Source organism: Chanodichthys erythropterus, chromosome 22 (assembly GCF_024489055.1).
Source record: "Chanodichthys erythropterus isolate Z2021 chromosome 22, ASM2448905v1, whole genome shotgun sequence".
In the NCBI taxonomy this organism is placed as follows: Eukaryota; Metazoa; Chordata; class Actinopteri; order Cypriniformes; family Xenocyprididae; genus Chanodichthys; species Chanodichthys erythropterus.
In genome coordinates, this window is record NC_090242.1 from 9,838,315 (window position 1) to 9,858,110 (window position 19,796).

The following is a 19,796-nucleotide window of genomic DNA, read 5'->3' on the forward strand; positions in this document are numbered from 1 at the left end:
TTTGGGTGAACTGTCCCTTTAAGCTCATTAAATATTCAAATGTTGCTTTAGATCTGTGCATGAGACGTTTTGGTGTCATGATGCACACGTTTGGTTCTGTCAGTCGTTGCTTACTCAACTTTGATGCTTTAGACGGTAAATCAGCGCCGCGCTATAGTAGTTCTGTGCATGACTTGTAGCATGACATCATTATCTCATTTGTCGTTTATCTGAAGACTTTCACCGTGTGGCTGTGTGGACGGAGTGTATTTGTGAAGAAAAACGTGCGTGCAGGAACTGATTTGAGCTTCCTGAAGTGTCGTTATAAGCTTGTAATTGCACAACTATATCTCGCGCTGTAAAGTTCACAGTAGTTTCACTCAAACCATCCTTAACTTAATTTAACTGAGTTGTTTAAACTAAAAATGAGTGTTGTCAGCTGTACTTAATAAGTGTTTGTTCAGTCAACTTAAGATTGCAAAAAATGAATGTTGTCATAACTAACTGGGCAGTGGATCCGTAGTTCCCAGCGTGCTTTGCAAAGGAATGCGTTAGGAGGGTAAATTTAGGGATTAAAGTGTTTTTCAGTAAAGATAAAGATGTTGTTAGTGTTTAATGTTCAGTTATGTTGGACATTTAGAGGAGTTTCTGTAATGTTTTTGAATTTTTGGCGCTTGTGTTTTCATATGTTTATAGGATGAAATTCCTCCTTTTAAATCAATTGAGTTTGTACAATGAGTGCATTTTAGTTAATTTAATAAGGTAAATTGTCAATAAATGTGTTCATCTTATGTATTAAACTTTATCATAACATATAAATATTATTTAACTGTGACCATTTCAAAATGATTTGAATTTACTCAAAGAAATTGCTTGCTTTACTTCAATTACTAAATTATGTGCACAAATTACTCCATACTCAAACACTTAAGTAAATCCAACAATGCATTTTTTTTCCACGGTGTCTTTATGAAAGCATTATTAGGTGTGATGATGATGGCGGATTTGTGAATATGCTGTACAGCTGTGAAATCTTCCAGTTTTTCTCAACTTTAAGTGAGTCAGTGTGAATGTTGAGGGCCGTCGTACGGGAAGCGCTGTTGTGATTAGTGGTCATGACACAACTAGTGCTGTTCTAGTCCTCTTCTTTTCATCAGTCCCGTCTGAACGCAAGTCGTTTTCCACAGAGAAACCAAACTGTAAGGTCTTCCAAATTTGGGGATTGTTTTTGGGCAGATTATAAATTATAGTTGTGTTGTGGATTCAAGCTCGGAGCTGATGTCAATGCACAGCTAAGCTCTGGATCCCTTGTTGAGTTGTAAGTGTAGTTGTTTTCCACAGACGAAGCGATTGATTGAAGTTAAAGCTCTTGCTCTTGAACCGTTGTTCAAGCAGCCTTTAGTCTTGGAGTAAACAATAGAAGAACACTGGCTTTGTGTCATAATCCACCCAGAGCAGCTCTGACCGACGGCGATAAGTAACAGACACTCGATTACACCATCGTTCTGCCAATTCAACTGGGACACAATTGGAAAGCTTGCAAGTTCTGGGTTCGAAAGCGGAAGCCGTGATCGGCACGCGTCACTCGTCGTTGTGCTGTGAAGCTCAAACTGGAGGTTAATTCACGCCTATATGAAATATATTAGACATATTAAAATACAAATATTGATAAGAGCCCCATTTCTCCAGTCTTTGAAGCGAGCGCCTGCGGACGAATCCTGCATGGTTATTTATGGAGCCGGAAATATTTGGGAAGCTATCAAAACCCGTCGGATGCCCTCAGGTGTTTATAGCTGTAATTATTGGTGTGGTCGTGTCTGTTCTGCCGCAAGAGAGAGAGAGACAGGTGTTTGAGTCCTCTCAGAGCCGTGCTCCAACATGTCAAGCCCATGAAGTCAGGGCTGTCGAGCAAATTCTTCTCAGATAACGAAGACTTTCATCGAGGTGTGAGGCAGATGATGTAGTGGAAACCTTCATTCAGAGCGACTGGATAGTTTTCAACTTCACTTTATTGTTGGAATCTCTTCTAAAAATGGTCGATTCAATACACAGCAACGTGCACAATGCAATAAACAGCAACTGAAACAAAAAGCTGCAGCGCATTGATTGAGAATCCTGAGGCCTACTCCAATTTTGATTTATTAATTTTACCGACTGATGAACCAAAGGTTTCCGTAATCTGTTCGCTCTAGCATATGCTGCTCCTAAGTCTTCTGTTTGATGGCAAAAGTTGATATTCCTCATGTAATGGTCAGACATAAAATCAGTGTTTGAATCCTGTTGATTTCCCTGTGGGTCGTTGCGTGTCAAATCAACCAAATTTTGGAAACTCAAATTTTTGACTTTGTTATTATTTTTTTTTTTGTAGAAAGACCAACATAAATAGTGATGAAAGCCAAAATATTAAATGTTAAAAATATTATAAAATATTAAAAGTGATCCACTACTATTTTGTAGATGGAGGGTCAAAATGTCAATTTTCACCTGAGATTTGAAACCAAATTAGAGGGGTGTGAAAATGGCATTGAACCATATTGGGCCTTAAATATTAAAATTTCAAAAGAAAAGTTTATTAAAAATGAGAATCTTGAATGATATTAAGATATATTGAATACTTTTAGAGTTACAGGCATGCAAACTTTGGAAAAGGAATATTTATGACATGTTCTATGCAATTGAACTGATAGAAAAACAGTTCTAGTTTTAACATTATTAGTTCTTCAGATATTCCTCTTTAAAAGAAAAAAGTATCAGCTATATAAAGAGAGTCTGACCACTGAAAATGTGTACACTTTACCAGTTTACTCATAGAGCCGCATTAAGATCTCCATATCTCTGGGATTGAACCATCGAGGGCCTTTAAAATGAAGATACCAAAAGTAAACTTTATTAAGAACCAGAATCTGAAAGGATATTAAGATATCTTTAATACTTCTTGAGTTACAGACATGCAAACTTGTGGAAAAAAACACAAGAAGTGCTTCTGTCCCATTTTTGAACGGTCACTGTTGGCATATAATGAAACAAAGATTGATAAAGTCAACAGATTTTATTAATAGATCTACCAATCTCTGTGTGGAAATAAAATAATGATGTTGCCATCTTTCTTAAGTCATTTTTACACCACTTTAATTTGGCTCCAAATCTCAGGTGAAAATGGCCCTCCTCTACAATAGTGGATTACTCAGTAAATATACATTTGTAACATTTAATATTTTTGGTTTTCACCACTATTTATCTTTGTCTTTCTACAGAAAAAAACAAGAAAATCAAAAATTTGAGCCAGGTACCTCTGTGGCAATTCAACCAATTTGTCCTGTCAGAAAACTTATTTTCCAAAAGCCAAAAGCAGGATTTATTTGAAAACTCCTACTTCTTCAGTTTTCTCACATTTCTGAGTTTTTGACATTGAACTCATGTATTGCGGTGCCGTTTCATATCAGTGTTTGTGCTACTGTACGTCTTGTCGTCAAGACTTTCTCTTAATGAATCAGCCCGCCACCCGTCTTGACAAAGCGCAGTAAAAGTGAAAGAAAATCCCCCACCTCAAGGCAACCATAAGTTTCTGGCAGTCGAGGCGCAGTCAGTGACGCAGGTGTGATGCTGCGAGCTGCTGTTTTGTCTTGTAGATGAATGTGAGGGGTGAGGTGGGCCACAGGACGGCTCGTTCTCACCCAGGTGTGTGGAGTCGCCTTGCCTCCCCCGACCCGTTCTCCAGACGTCTTAGAGTACAGGCACAACAGAGTCTGGCCATTCAAGGAATTGTATACTGATTAGTGTTAATTTTGACAGCAAATTTTGATTCAGTTTTAGTCATAGTTTTCTGACTAAAATGCCATTTAATTTTAGTCATGTTTTAGTCATCTGAATTGTTTGTCTAGTTTTAGTTGACTAAAAGCTAATGGGTTACGTTAAACTGTAATGCATCAATTAAAGGGGTCTTATAACGCCCCTTTGACAACATCAGTCTCTGGTGTCTCCAGAATGTGTGTGTGAGGTTTCAGCTCAAAATCCCCCACAGATCATTTATTATAGCTTGTCAAATTTGCCTCTATTTGGGTGTGAGCAAAAACACGCCGTTTTTGTGTGTGTCCCTTTAAATGCAAATGAGCTCCGCTTTCCAGAAGAGGGCGGAGCTTTAACAGCTCAACAACAACAAAGCTGGAGAATCTCACGCAGCCAAAATGAGGAAAGTGTTCAGCCTTACATTGTTCAAACCGGAGTCGACACTGATGGAGAGACTCAGGAAGAAGTTACAACTTTTAGACGTTTCTGAATGATTAGTGGATAAATTGATGTAGTTGCTGTGGAGTTGATTCAACTCATCCACTAGCATGTGCCGTCATGTTCATCTTTTGTGTTGAATTGACCCTCGTTTGTGAAGCAGTCCGGCGTAAAATGACGGCATGACAACAACACTCGACTACAACAACTCTTCCTCTTCTCTAAAGCAGCCCAACATGGCCCCGCCCCCTTTGTTGTGTGTTCTCGGGGGCGGGGTTTATGTAAATTTTAGGGTTAGTGATGTCACCAACCCAGGAAGAAGCTCGTTGTAGTCCTTAAAAAGCGATTTCTGTAAAAGAAAATATCTCTCTTTGTATTGAACTTTGAGCGTCGTAACTTTGCAGATGTTGTTTATGATCAAACAGCAACATTAACTAAAGTAAAAAAAGTGAAATCATAATCAAGAACCGCTTTAAAGAGCAGTGAATGTTTTTCTCTTAGTCTTTTCTTTTTTGATTAATATTATTACTCACCAAAACTGACATTTTGACATAATGTTGTGTGTATTTGTCCATTAAGACGTAAAAGAGAACTTAATTCAGTACTCGTCTGCTGTAGTACGTCGTCTGTGCACGCGGCTGCCCTCTTCAGGTGTGTGTGCACAGTACACCGCACCGAATAGAGCTCTGTTTGTGTCGTCACACACATGCGGTAAGTGTATCCAGCTTTTGTCCCGACAGACTAAGCTAGATCGGCACATTACAATTCAAATGTGCACATCTACAGCGCAGGACATCGGTTCTGACTGGATTTCTTCCCAAAGCGTCCCATTTTTATTTGTTGACGAACATGTCTGTAGATTTTTGTCATAGTTTTTGTCATTCAAAACTGGTTTTTATTTAGTTATCGTCTAGTTTTTGTCTGTGAAAAAAAAAAAAAAAATGTCCTTGGCGAAAATAATGATAAATTCCCTGTGTGACAATTCACATTTGATTTGTTTAAATAATAATAGTTTTTGTTATCAGTTATGCACATTTGGGTTTTATGTTGCATCTTTGTTGTTTAATGAACGTTTATCGCATTATTTCAGTGTCGTGTGTGTTACCATGATGGTGTTTGTGTGAATGTATACTTCTGTATACTAGTATAATTCAGCTTGTGAAAAGGCTACTTGTGATGAACTTCTTCATGATTCTTTATGTGGCTTCCTCTTTCACCACCTGCATTATTATGGTTGTCAGTATATGTTAAAGGTACACAACAGATTTTAGTAGCAGTGTGCATTGTTGGTTTTACTGGTTTAAATTGCAGTTTGTAAATTAAAGTTTTATACTGTAAAATTTACAAGTTGTTCTGTAAATATGTTTACTGTATTTTTTACTGAATTATTCTGGCAATCACAGCTGCCAGGATTTTTTGTTTAAAACTGCTGTTGAAACTGGTGGTTATGGTAAGGGGCGGGACATTTCCCAAACACGCTCGAAGCACTTGACCAATCACAACACACTGCTCCAGCCCCATGAAGCATTAAATTAAAAAATAACAACACTAGTAAACATTAGGCCGCTCGGGGACTTCTGCGCCAATTCTGATGGCACATAGGTCTAGTTTTATTTAACTCTTTAAGATGAAAACAATATTTTTACTCCACATTTAACTCCCTATTAACCAGAAGTCTCAAAAACCTTTGATAATCCACAAAACAGACCTCAAATTAACCTCAAAAATGTTATAGCCGTTCATCAAATGTGTTGAGATGAGATTTTCTGCCATCTATGATCAAGAGAAAAATCTCATTTATTCTCTTTATACAAGTTTTGAAAGCTGCTTCATAGTAATAAACAGGAAAATAGCAGTGTTAATGTAGCAAAACTCAGCTCAACAATCGTGCCATTATTCATTTTAATAATAGTGTTGATCTCATTATCCAGCCGATAATATTAGTTGTTTAGTTAAACATACTATTATGTTGTAATATTCATCCCATTTTACACTCTTGCAGCATGTTTCCATCTAATCAGGACGACGTTTGATCCTGCGTACTCATTGACTGGGTTGATGTGTCCTAGATGAAGTCATTGGTGAATTGCTCAGTTTTCCATCACGCTGCTGTTCTGTTCATTTCACAGTAGATTCCCGCTGATTTGTGGGATGTCGCACTGTTGTTTTGAGCAAGGTTTCAGTTGGAAGGAAGTGTCTTAAACCTCCGCAGAGGCTCCTGTGATAACGTTTGTGTGTGTGTGTGTGTGCTGTACCCAGCTGTGGCAGTCGTGCTGCTGGTAGATGGGTATCAGATGGGAGCGGGATTAGGCCGTGTGATCACACCCATGTGTGCCGCCCCATGTGGCTGCCGAGGCTCCAGTAGGTCTGGCCCGGCACTAATTCGGGGTGCTGGGGGCGTTGGCTGACCCCAGCAGTGGGAAGTGCAGCGCAGACTCTTGTGGGACAAGCTCAGCATGTGTCCCAGAATCCATAGCTACAGTTCTTTTGCTCTGGTTGTGCGTTTACGGAGAACAACAGGTCATGGTTACATCACAGGTGTGAAACATGACGTCTCGTGATCGTGAGCGTCCGAGATTAAAGAATGTGTGGATGTAGAAGTGTAAATATTACAGTTTTGGTAATAATGATGAACATTGGGTCATTTGCTCCAAAACTTTTTAGTTTGGGCCTTGTTCAGCTGTAGAAAGTGAGTCACATGGGTGTGGGCCAGAATATTTGTTTTTGAGTGAACTGTCGCTTTAAGATGATTGATCACATGCTGGTTATGTTATCTGTAGTGTTGTTGTTTGTAGATCTGCAGATTTGTAAATAAAGCGCGTTCATTTGATGAAACTGAAAAAAAAAAAGTTAACTTAAAAACAAAAGGCAACCTATTATAATCAATTTAGGTTAACCTGACTAATCAAATACTTTTGTTCATCTAATGAGCATCATGTAGATTATTGGGATTATTAAAAACAAACCAAGTTGGGTTGAAAATGGACAAACCCAGTAATTGGGTTGTTTTGACCCAGTGATTGGGTTAAATGTTTGCCCAAACTGCTGGGTAGTTTTATTTAACTCAACTATTGTTTAAAAATGACTGTATTGCTTGCTTAAAATGAACCCAACATTTGTTGGAAATTAAAAATCAGACACATAATTACTATAGGAAACAATAATCAAAAGATGAACATTTGTTTATAAGCAATTTAATTAATGTTTATTGTATTGCATAATGTTCTTCATTTTAAGCAAGTAATACAGTGATTTTTAATCAATAGTTGAGTTAAATAAAACTACCCAGCAGTTTGAGCAAACATTTAACCCAACCACTGGGTCAAAACAACCCAATTGCTGGGTTTGTCCATTTTCAACCCAACTTGGGTTGTTTTTAACCCAGTATTTTTTAGAGTGTACAGAATTACACTGATGGGCCAATATATTAAATCCAACAGTTGCGATGAGATGCACATCTTCATAAACACGCTGATGATCAACAAAAGTTAATTCAGTAAAGATATGAAGGAAATTGTTTTTAATAAAAGTTACCACATCATTTCAAGCTGCAGTGCATGCTGGAAACTTTCACAACATTGTGCAACATAAAAAATTGTTTGTTCAGATGACTGCATTTGGAGTTGGAGTAAGGTTAAAAAAACAAAACTGACGCTTTGTTCAAGCTTGTTTTTTTTTATTTTTAACTGTACGTTATTTTGTCGTTAAGTTGCATCATTTGTATATTGGCCATTTAAACCTATATTTACCAAGCACTTATAGATGGATAGCCTGTTACTTTTATCATGAAAGACTGTTTGATCTGTTTGGTTTCTTGTCACCTGTTTTTTATTGTGTGTGTTTGGTTTTCACGTGTTTTGGGACAGAGGTTAAAGTGATGGCTGACTAACCTACTTCCTATATGATCTCTATCACAACAGCACTCTCGAGTGTGTCCTGATCTACCAATTATCGAGAAACACGTGGCGTTTTCTCTCACTGATGCTGTTAGCATGGAGCCCGACCACATCATTGTAATCTCAGGCTTATCGATATTACTGTATTCTTTTGTGGTGTATTAAAGCTCATAGTTAATAATCTGCATGAACTTCAGATGATGTTCACAACCCATCTACTATCATCAGATTGATAGTTTAGACTTTATTTAGCATCACGTGTCTGTTTGCTGTGAAATCTTTACTGCATTGTAAACCCAAATAAGTTGGTCAAACTCAAAAAATTTGAGGTAATCGGTTACATAAAATTTAAGTTAAGAAGTTCAAAGTTTAAGTAAGCAGAACTGGCAGATTTATCTTCAGTACTCATGCATTTTAATTGCTCTTAACTTAATTTTTGAGGAAGTTAATTCATAAATTAAACTTAAATTATCACATAGTCTTTTCACACATTTACACATTTATTTTCTTTGGCATGATGTATTGTGTTCTACAATGTAACATGTATTATGTACTTAAGAATCAGCGCCGACATCTTAAATTATATTTTTTATAGTGGAAATTTAGTCACCATGATGGTAACCCTCCAAAAATAACAGAAACTCTTCTAAATTAAGATAGCAAAACATTAAACACTACTTAACACCGATATGAAATTTTGACCGATACCGATAACCGATATTTCTTTATATTTGAAAGCCGATAACCAATATATTGGCCAATAAATCAAAATCAAAATTTTTATAGAGTCTGATTACAAAAACAAAAGTCTCATCATTAAAAGCCATGTCCCAAACACACGATTATAATATTCTCATTATATATTTATGTAGTTTATATGACAGACTTGTGCTGTACATGTTGAGCTTAACTGTATTTTCTTTTTTGAAGTGATTTCAATCATATTTCAAGAAATTTAAAATCATGGTGAACAGTGTGAATCTGAAGTGTCTCAGCTGAAGGAACTAATCCATTATTTATCTGCTTTAATATATATGCAAAGTTGTCTTATCAGGCTGATAATGATAACGTTAAAAATGAACATAGAGCCCAGTTTCAGGTAAATTTAAGTTTGTCTAAATTAAAAGAAACACGTTCATAAAACTCAAAACAATAAAACAATTCAAGATGACTTAAAATGATGCCTGAACTCAAAACAAAAATAGAGTTTGTTCTACTCAAACCAATGAATTATTTTGAGCGTTAGTGTTTACAGTGTGACTGTAAACAAGTAAATGCAAATATTATCATCTTTTGAGGAAGGTTTATTTGTTCATCTCTCAATCATCATTGTATTGCATTGCATTAGATGTTTTAAAACTACAGAGATTTGATCATAAAACTAAGCATTTAAATATCATCTTACTAAGACATTGATATTTAAATGAATTTGCTATACTGTGATTTACATCACAAGAATCAGAATTTCATCACTTTTTGCCCTTATCAGCATCTCCACCAAAATTGCATATTTTTGCTCAGTTTGAGTCTCTAATAAAATGAACATATATCGGTCGATACCGATATTGTGGCCGATATATCGTGCATCCCTAATATTTAGCATTTATTCCCCCTTTCGAGCATCATGGCAAAGCATGCTTGGAAATAGAAATTCCAGCCCAGTTTCAGGTAAATTTAAGTTTGTCTAAATTAAAAGAAACAAGTTCATAAAACCCAAAACAATAAAACAATTCAAAATGACTTAAAATGATTCAGTTTCCTGAACTCAAAACTAAAATATTTAATTTGAGTTTGTCCTACTCAAACCAATGAATTACGTTGAGCGTTAGTGTTTACAGTGCGATTGTAAACAAGTAAATGCAAGAATAACTTTGATATTGTTAGTAATATTTCAAGATGAACACGCACTGAAGCAACTTAGGTTTACGAGATTATCCATACATAATTTTTTTGTTTTTCGAAAAATCATGGGTATCAAAAAAGATCATCATCTTTTAAGTAAGGTTTATTTAATCATCATTGTACTGCATTGCATTCAGATCTTTGATTGCGTTTAAAGTGATCAGGCACTCGTTGAAGGAAGGGCCGAGGCGTATCTCGAGATGCGAGGGTGAGGCTGTTGTCACGTCAGAAGACATTTGCGTGTTTTGTTGCTCGCAGGATTGAAGATCATTAAGTGTAACGAGAGAGGAAGAGCATTATGTAGGCGACTGCTGCAGAATCTGAGCGTTGTTGTACCTGCGGCCTGTAGAAATACAGATGGAGAAATCACCACAAACTGATCGCTTTAAAAGTAGGGAGATCCCAGATCTGCTGCCCGCTCCCTTTCAGATGTTCTGGAACGTGGTTTTCGCTGCGGTTTTTCCCCCTCTTATGATCGTCCAGAGCCAACTGGAAAGCATTTCAAGTGCTAAAAATAGCTTGTGGGACAGAGAACAAGGTCTTCTTGGATCTTGAGGAAGAAAAAAGGCTAACTTTTCAATGAGAAACATAAAAGTGGCTCTCTAGTGAGAAGTCCCCAGGTTTTCAATGATTTTCAGGGAAACCCCCCGATTCTGCCTTCAGTTTGAACGATTATGTAGCTGCATGACGACAATGGTGCATTTAGCACTTCTTTTAAAGTGTTTGTTTTCATGCACACGCGTGTGTGTGTGTGTGTGATGCCGCTGACATACATCCTACATCCTGTGTTGGGTGATATCAGCGAGGTTTCTCTGTCTCAGTGAGAGTGGAGTGAAGGTGTGCTGTGGTTATGCCTGTGAGTATCTGCACTTTTACTACGATGCAAGCGCTTCTGTGCGCTGCAGGATCTGTTGGAGGAGAGCGCGAGTGTTTCCCTCCGTCTCTCTCTCTGTCTGCGTCTTATCTGATGGCTTGGAGGAGGCGTGGGCGGTGGGGTGTGGAGTAAACACGGCGTGAAGCTGCTCTCTTGCGGAAGGGAGTCAGCAGTAAACACAGAGGCTGGTAACCACGCGGCGCACCTGGTGCACCTTGTTGCGAACGACTTTAAACAGTCGAAGGCGCTCTGCTTTTCTTCCTTAACTGTTTCACGGCCAGGTGACCGAAGTTTCTAGACCGATGCGTGTCCGCAAACGAACACGATTCGAAAGCTTTCTGACTGACTGTTGTGCACTCTAGCAAAGCAATAGAAGAACCATTTTGGGTTTCCAAAGTACTTAAAAGAACCTTTTTTCCCAGTGTGAAGAATAATCCCTGTTCCACTTTTTTGTGCAATGCAAATGTTTAATGGATGTCATTAAATTATCAAAACTTTGCTGATAAACCTGTCGCACACAATCTATTCCATCCTTTCTGTCGTCTGATTGACTGTCAAATCTGCACTGATTTTATCAAGTAAACGTAAGAATAACTTTGATGTTGTTTGAAATATTTCATTTACTGAAGCATCTTCGGTTTACTTGATTATCCAGACATCATTTTTTAGAGAAATCATGAGTATCAAATATAATCGTGGAAGGTTTATTTTGTTCATCTTTCAATTATCATTGTATTGCATTGCATTATATGTTTATAAACTAGAGATTTGATCAGAAAACTAAGCATTTAAAAATCATCTTACTAAGACATATTGATATTTATATGCATTTTATGCAAGCATCTGCTATACTGTGATTTACATCACAAGAATCAGAATTTCATCACTTTTTGCCCTTATCAGCATCTGCACCAAATATCAGACTTTTCCTCACTATATCAGACTATATGAGTCTGATGCTCTTCATGGAACAATCAATGCCTTAAATAACCTGTATTTTGAGAGATTCATGCGCCGAATCCTCAGTTTAAGAGCTAGAGAACTCATCCACAGAGATCAGAGTCTGTTTAAAGAGACTCCCTGCTGTTTAATGGCAGATGAACTTCATCTCCTGACTAATGCGAGAGTGATTTAGAGCGGGTGAGATCATCCCAGACCCGGACCGGCGCTGTGTCATCCCTGCTTCTTCTGAGGGTTAAAGACTGATGTGTCAGATCCAGAATATGACCATATTTGCTTTTGATTCATTGTTAATTCATGCCGACTGCTGCTTATAATTATAAACGTTCTGCCTTTGTGTTGCAAGGAACAAACATACGCTGGTCTGCTCTTGGACTCTGAGTGTCCGTGGTGCTGCTCTGCGAGGGTTTGTGGGATGTGAAGGGTGGGTGGGCGTGTTTTGACAGATCTTCTTTGCCTGCTCGAGGCTTTGTGTATGTTTGGTTGTTTGAGTACAGTTGTGTGCGGTAAGATCTTGTGGTTTACCATGGAAAATGAGACCAGACCGAGCCTTCTCTCCTCACCTGAAAAACAAAGCAAGCTCAGGCAACAAATGGAAACTTTTTACAGACTCGCTGTTATATTATATTATATTAGTAGTTGTGTTCCTCTAAAATCCAGCAGTGGTGCAATCTCAATTTAGTAGTTTATGCTAAGAATGTAAGGATTATATTCGTGTCATTTAAAAAGTTTACCGCTGTAAAATAAGATTTTTTTGAAAGTCAAGATTATTGGAGAACACTTAAAGGGATAGTTCACCCAAAAATGAAAATTCTGTCATCATTTACTCACCTCAAGCTGATCCAAACCTGTACGAGTTTCAGATATTCAAGATATTTTGAAGAATGTTGATGGAGCCTATTGACTTCTATAGTAGAAAAAAAATACTATGGAAGTCATTGGGGTCCAAAAATTGTTTGGTTACAAACATTCTTTAAAAATGTCTTTGTGTTCAACAGAAAAAAAGAAACAGGTTTGAAACAACTTGAGGGTGAGTAAATGATGACAGAATTTTCATTTTTGGGTGAACTATCCCTTTAAAGAATAACAAAGAAACGTCAAGTTACACATTTAATTAAACATGACATTTTTTGAGAAATTCACAGGTTTTTCAATGAATGATTCTTAAATATTACCAATAGTACCAATGGTTTGATGTTTTGTCAACCCAGTTACATCCAGAATGTTTCACTGGTGTAATGTTACGGGGTTGAAGGTCATTGTTTTTTTATTGTTATTGTTGTTGTTGTTTTTTTGTAACACTTTACTTAAAGCCCTTATACTATAGTATAATTCATTATAAAGATATTTATAATATATGTTATAATGCATTATATCTTTTAACAAATATTTGTAACCAAAGTTAAAATGTATTATAATATTTGCACTGGTTGTTTGTCGTGAGATTTCCTTCTAAAGGTGTAACAGTGAATATTTTAATGTATTATAGCTGTGGTTACATTTATTCATGAGATCATACAGTGCATTATAAGGCATAATTAATGCATTAAAAATGTTTATAATGCCGTATATATAAAGGCTTCGAGTAAAAATGTTACTTTTTTCTAACTTCTGTTTAAACCAGAGGTTTTTGATGTCACTCGTTTAACTATGATGTCAGAAAGATCAAACCTTTATTTTTAGAAGGGAAGTTTTGCAGCATAACAGGGTTGAACAGACCGATAAACTGATTTTTTTTTAAATTGAGATAAAAATCCCAGTGAAAACATGATAAAATAATCAGGATTGGGCAAATCAAAAATAATAATTGTTTGGTATTTTATATATATATATATATATATATATATATATATATATATATATATATATATATATATATATATATATATATATATATATATATATATATATATATATTGTGTGTGTGTGTGTTTTTTTATTTATAATGCATTATTATAAGGGTATTCACATTATAATACATGCATAATGCCTTATAAACAACCTTCTAAAATGTTGTGTCATTTGATAAATAATCATAACAACAGTTACAATACATTATAATACTTTACTATTTGTGGTTGTAACGTTTAAGAGTACAGTACATTATAACACCAGATGAAGCCTGTATTTATAATGCATCATAAGGGTATTCTTAATGCATTATAAAGCATGCATAATGCCTTATAAACAACCTTATAATAATAATAATAATAATACTTACCTATTTGTGGATATAACTACTAAGAGTATGTTTATTTATAACATACAGTGAATGAACATCATTTTATTTTATTATATATCACACAGTTTCATTTCTTTTACTTTCCCGAGTCTCATATCTTGACATTGTTCACTTCAGATCTTCACAGTATCATACTTCATATTATGAGTGTCTTTAACTGCTTAAATTGACGAAAACAAAGTCTAAAGTGCTTTATAATGTGAACAATACATTCACAATGCAAATCATGTTTATTCATAAAAAACTGTAAAATTACAAGGTTTTACCAAATCTAATAAGAGGGTAAGTATTATTACTGTCATTATGATTATTCATGAGATGACACAACACATTATAAGGTTGTTTGTAAGGCATTATGCATGTATTATAATGCATTTATTAAGCTTATTTATGAACAAAACGCTGCAAATTAGGACTACTAAAAAAATATCATGCCAAACAGCTGCGATCTGCACTAGATTGAGGTTTGTCACACTCGACCAGCGTCCTGTCTGGAGATGATGATGATGATGATGATGATGAGGCTCGCGGTGCATCACGTCCTCACAGCAGTGAGTCACAGCGGGAAAAGCCGTGGCTCTTTCCCACGGACTCCTGCACCGCATGAGAGGCTCTGCCGCTCGCGTGTCACGGACAGACCTTCGCTGGCCAGAGCTGCTCCGGGATGCCGCTCGTGGAAGTCACTGCCAATTATGGGAAGCAGGGGCATGCATAGCCACAGAAAACCACATATTTACATTACAAATCATCATCAAACAATGCGCCCGACCACAGGACAAATAGGATGCAGTGTTCGGAGCGGGATGGAATGAATCGGATCCAGTTTTCAGTCCATAGGGGCAGTGTTTTGTATGATAATCATATGGTAAGATGGCTTGCTGTGTGATTTGTCCACATGATTGATTTGCTTGATACCTCCTTCATTGTGACTGCTAAGCTCCGATCCCCATGCGGAAAACACACCAAAACTTCATCTGCTCCAGATAAATGCTTTATGAATCATTTTTAAGGGTGTGTTCACTCTTGGCATTAAAATGAAGTCTGGTTTGACTGCTCTGCTAGTGCGGTTCATTTGAATAAGTGTAAACGCTGCCAACTCTGGTGCGGTTCGACTGAAATATGAACGGACCAGAGACGTCTAAATGAACCAAAAACAGGATGTGATGTCACGAGATGTTCTCAAGCACACCTGATTCTTCTTGTCACAGTTGCAGTGTTGCCCATTATAGTTCATTACAGGCGTCTGAACCGCATTTCCTCGCAGCAGATCATCGTTTGTGTGTGACGGAGGAATACCTGCCAGTGTTTTCACTCTTTCACACATTTCATAAGCTCTTCACACATATGTACACACTTACAGCGAGCTCGTTTAACCCAGAACACAGCATTGTTTTGATCATAAAAGCTGTCCAATCAGGTTGTGACCTTCTTCTTATTCCTTTTGTTTTGTGTCTATGTTCGGTGTTAAAAATAATAGTGTAAACCAGGAGCTAATGTATCATTTTCTTTTTTGCATCCCAGAGATTGCACATACTCAGATACAAATGCATAGTATAATGCAATGTAAGTCGCTTTGGATAAAAGCGTCTGCCAAATGCATGAATGTAAAAGCAGTCTGCTGAAAATATATATATATATATGTAAATACAGTACATGTGGATGAAGAGCTTGAATCATGTAGCTGTGATCTCTTCCTCAACATGAAAGGGTTAAAGAAACCCCCTCTGTTGCATTCTGGGCTGTGGGAGATGAAAGTCTGAACATCAAATCAATACTCCAGTCGATGAAACACGAAGAGAGATTAAAGAGCAGAGGATCAGGCTAATAGACGGCACGAGGCTTTAATTGACGCGAGCTGAAGAGAGGAATAATGTGTGGATGTGAAGGTGTTGTGGTGATCTTCAGAGAGATCCTTTAATCAAACGCATTAGAGCTTCTCTTTCACTAGTGTATCTGTATTACATCTGATATCAGGTCAAACATCGCGGAGTTTGTGCACATGCACACTGATGCGGACGCAAATCAGCCTAATGAATTAATCAGCTTATTGGTGTACATGCAACCCGAAAACACGAGTAAACTGACTTTGCACATTCGCACGTTAAAAAATAAATTCGACCTCGCGTTATGTCAATCGCGTTTGCACACTGCCTCCGAGACTTTCGTCCGTCAAAAAAAAAAAACGTTTTTGGTACGCATTTTGACAATTCAGAGCCACCGTAGGCGAACGCCAAAATCCCGAATGCATCTGATAAATTGATCCACGTTGCCTACAGCACAAACAGCAGCACTGAATGACAAACAACGTGAGGAATACAAAGAGACCGGATATAAAGACAGATTGTGCCAGTAGTAAAGCATCAAACTGAGCCACTGACATCCTGAAGGAAACTTTGAAACGCTCGGGAGAATCCCTGAACTCTCCTTTCTCACTATGCAATCTCGAAATTGGATGGACCCAATATTTCCTCTTTTCAAGGAGAGAGAGGACAACTAAATCGTGCTCACTGCTTGAAGACTCCATTTTGTATTGTTTTGCTTTTTTTTTCGCAAAGCATTCATTAATAGCGTGCAAGACTTGGGTAAAGTTGCTTTTATATTCGCACGTTCAGACTTCTGATAAATTCAGACTTTCCAATAAATGTGCAATAAATTAATGTTTGCGAATTTTAAGCAGCGACATGATATTGCCAATCAACGATTGTCAACTTACAACATTTTTCACAGTCGATCAAAATATGCAAGAATTGTTTTAATGGCATATTTACTTGTGAATGTCCAATGTAGTGTGATTAACAAGGCTATTGAATACGGATGTCTGAATGTGCGAATATAAAACCAACTTTACCCAAGTGTGTGCAAGGTCTCTGTGCGTGACAAATTTTTAGGATTACGAATGCACTTGTGGTCAAAAGTGACTGAAGCCTTGAAATGTGACTTATCAATGTAATATAATTTTGTTCAATAATATTTTCTGATTATTATTTAGAATTTTGAAAGGATTTTATAATGCTATGCAATATTTATACCATTTTCATGAGCTATTTTTTCCCTTTTAAATTTTTTTTTTTTTTTCAATAAATGCTATATTTTAGATTAAAACTGAGTGAAGGCCTTTAACATGTCCATGATTTTTTTGTGTGTTCATATAGCTGATGTGACAAAAGACACCAAATGTCATCCCATTTTGATAAAGCAAATAATTTTAAAAATTCAAAACATAAAATTTTTTCGTCAGTTCTGACTGAAGATTGTTGTAAAGATGAAACTTGCTTCACAAACGAGGGTCAATTCAACACAAAAGATGAACATGACGGCACATGCTAGTGGATGAGTTGAATCAACTCCACAGCAACTACATCAATTTATCCACTAACCATTCAGAAACGTCTAAAAGTTGTAACTTCTTCCTGAGTCTCTCCATCAGTGTCGACTCCGGTTTGAACAATGTAAGGCTGAACACTTTCCTCATTTTGGCTGCGTGAGATTCTCCAGCTTTGTTGTTGTTGAGCTGTTAAAGCTCCGCCCTCTTTTGGAAAGGGGGCGGGAGCAGCATCTCATTTGCATTTAAAGGGACACACACAAAAATGGCGTGTTTTTGCTCACACCCAAATAGAGGCAAATTTGACAAGCTATAATAAATGATCTGTGGGGGATTTTGAGCTGAAACTTCACACACACATTCTGGAGACACCAGAGACTGATGTTAAATCTGTGAAAGGGTAAATAGCAACGCTCTGGACCTCATCAGCACATGTGTCAGGTTTGGCGGTGTGACATGTGACACAGTCGCCTCGGCTTCACTTTGACCTGTTTTCGTTGGAGCTTCGAGCGTGTGGGTGTTTGACGTCACCACAGCGCAGAAGATCTGATGTCTGCGACAAAGTCAGAGATAATAACTCTTGTCAGGATGTATTATCTCATTCTGTAGCAGGAAGTGATGTCACAGATGAAACTTTTGATTTCCTCTTCCCAACTCATCAGGATTTAGTTCTGTCCACACACACACACACACACACACACACATCATCTTTGAGTTTATTGTTCTCAGTGACTGTGAGACACTTGCATGTCAGTTTATGTAGTTAATGTCATATCTTCTCTTCTTTTTCTCTTCGTCTGATGATCAGTCATTTCTTGTCGTATAAATCAGAGTCTTTGCCTCTGGGAGTTTGGTTAACAAACATATGAAGCATTCAAAAACATTTTCTTCATAGAGAAGCCACAGGATAGAGCCGCTTCACGCTGGTTTGATGTGATTGATATCTGACGCCACATCTGAGACGCACGATAATTACAATCACCCGTGGATGGAGAGGAGACTGAGTCACTGGTCAGTGATGTCACACCAACTTTATCAAGCGCAGCAGACTAAACATCGTGTCAAAAAAGTCACATATTAGGCTTGAAGATGTTGATATCTGTCTGAATCTAATAGACGTCATGTCCGCTGCTGGTTACTCCTGCCTGACGTCTTCATCATTCACTCTCAGAGACTCGTCCGTTATTCACTGAATTCTCCTTCTCTTTCACACTCACTGTACGTCTGAAGTGGGTCAAACACCTTCATCGACGTGAGAGACGTTAAATGTTTGGAAAGTTTTAGTGCATTTTCCAGCATGACCATGTAAATTTATTAAGTGAAAAAGAGCAGTGTGCGTTTTGTGGAAGAAAATCCAGGATGGTTGAACAAACCTCATTTTGAAAAGACCTGGAAAATATTACAATAACAAGCTCTAAAATATTTTAAAGGTTCTAAATTATTTTTTAAGTATAAATGACAAGCTGTTAAATATTTTTTATTTAGGTATACATTTAATTAAAAAAAAGCTATGTCTCTAGTTTTGACAAGTTCAGAAATATTTTTTTAATCTATAAATTTATTTAAAAAAATTTATATATTTATTTAATAAAAAAATTGTTTGTAGTTGACAAGCTCTAAAATATTTTTTAATGTATAAATTTATTTTAAAACTTTTTTATAGTTTTGACAAGCTCTTAAATATTTTATAATGTATATATTTTAAAAAATTAATTTCTAGTTTTGACAAGCTCTAAAATATTTTTTAAAGGTATAAATTTAGTAAAAATATTAGTTTTTAGATTTCATAAGCTCAAAAATATTGTTAAGGTATACATTTATTTAAAAAATTGTGTATAAGATATATGTTTAGTAAAATAAAAAAAACTAATTGTAGTTTTGACAACCTCAAAATAAATAAATATATATATATATATATATATATATATATATATATATATATATATATATATATATATATATATATATATATATATATATATATATATATATATATATATTATATATATATGCATAAATATATTTTAACATTGTTTCTAGTTAAGACAAGCTGTAAAATATTTTACAAGGTATAAATTTAATAATAAAAAAACTGTCTCTAGTTTTGACAAGTTCTAAAATATTTTTTAATGTGTATATTTATTTAAAAAAATGTGTTTCTATTTTTGACAAATTCTAAAAAAAATTTTTTAAAGATATAAATTTAGTAAAAATAATAGTTTTTAGATTTGCTAAGCTGCAAAATATTGTTAAGGTATAAATTTATTTTAAAAATTGTGTTTAAGGTATATATTTAGTAAAATAAAAAAAAATTCTAGTTTTGACAACCTCAAAATAAAAAAATAATAATCATAAAAAATAAATAAATAAATATATATATATATATATATATATATA

At 36.0% G+C, this 19,796-nt stretch overlaps 1 protein-coding gene across 8 annotated transcripts in view; it reads left to right on the forward strand.

Annotated features, from left to right (window-relative positions):
* tcf7 (transcription factor 7) overlaps positions 1-19,796 on the forward strand; it is a 56,943-nt gene that overhangs the window by 1,651 nt on the left and 35,496 nt on the right. The gene's annotated exons all lie outside the window — the stretch shown is intronic.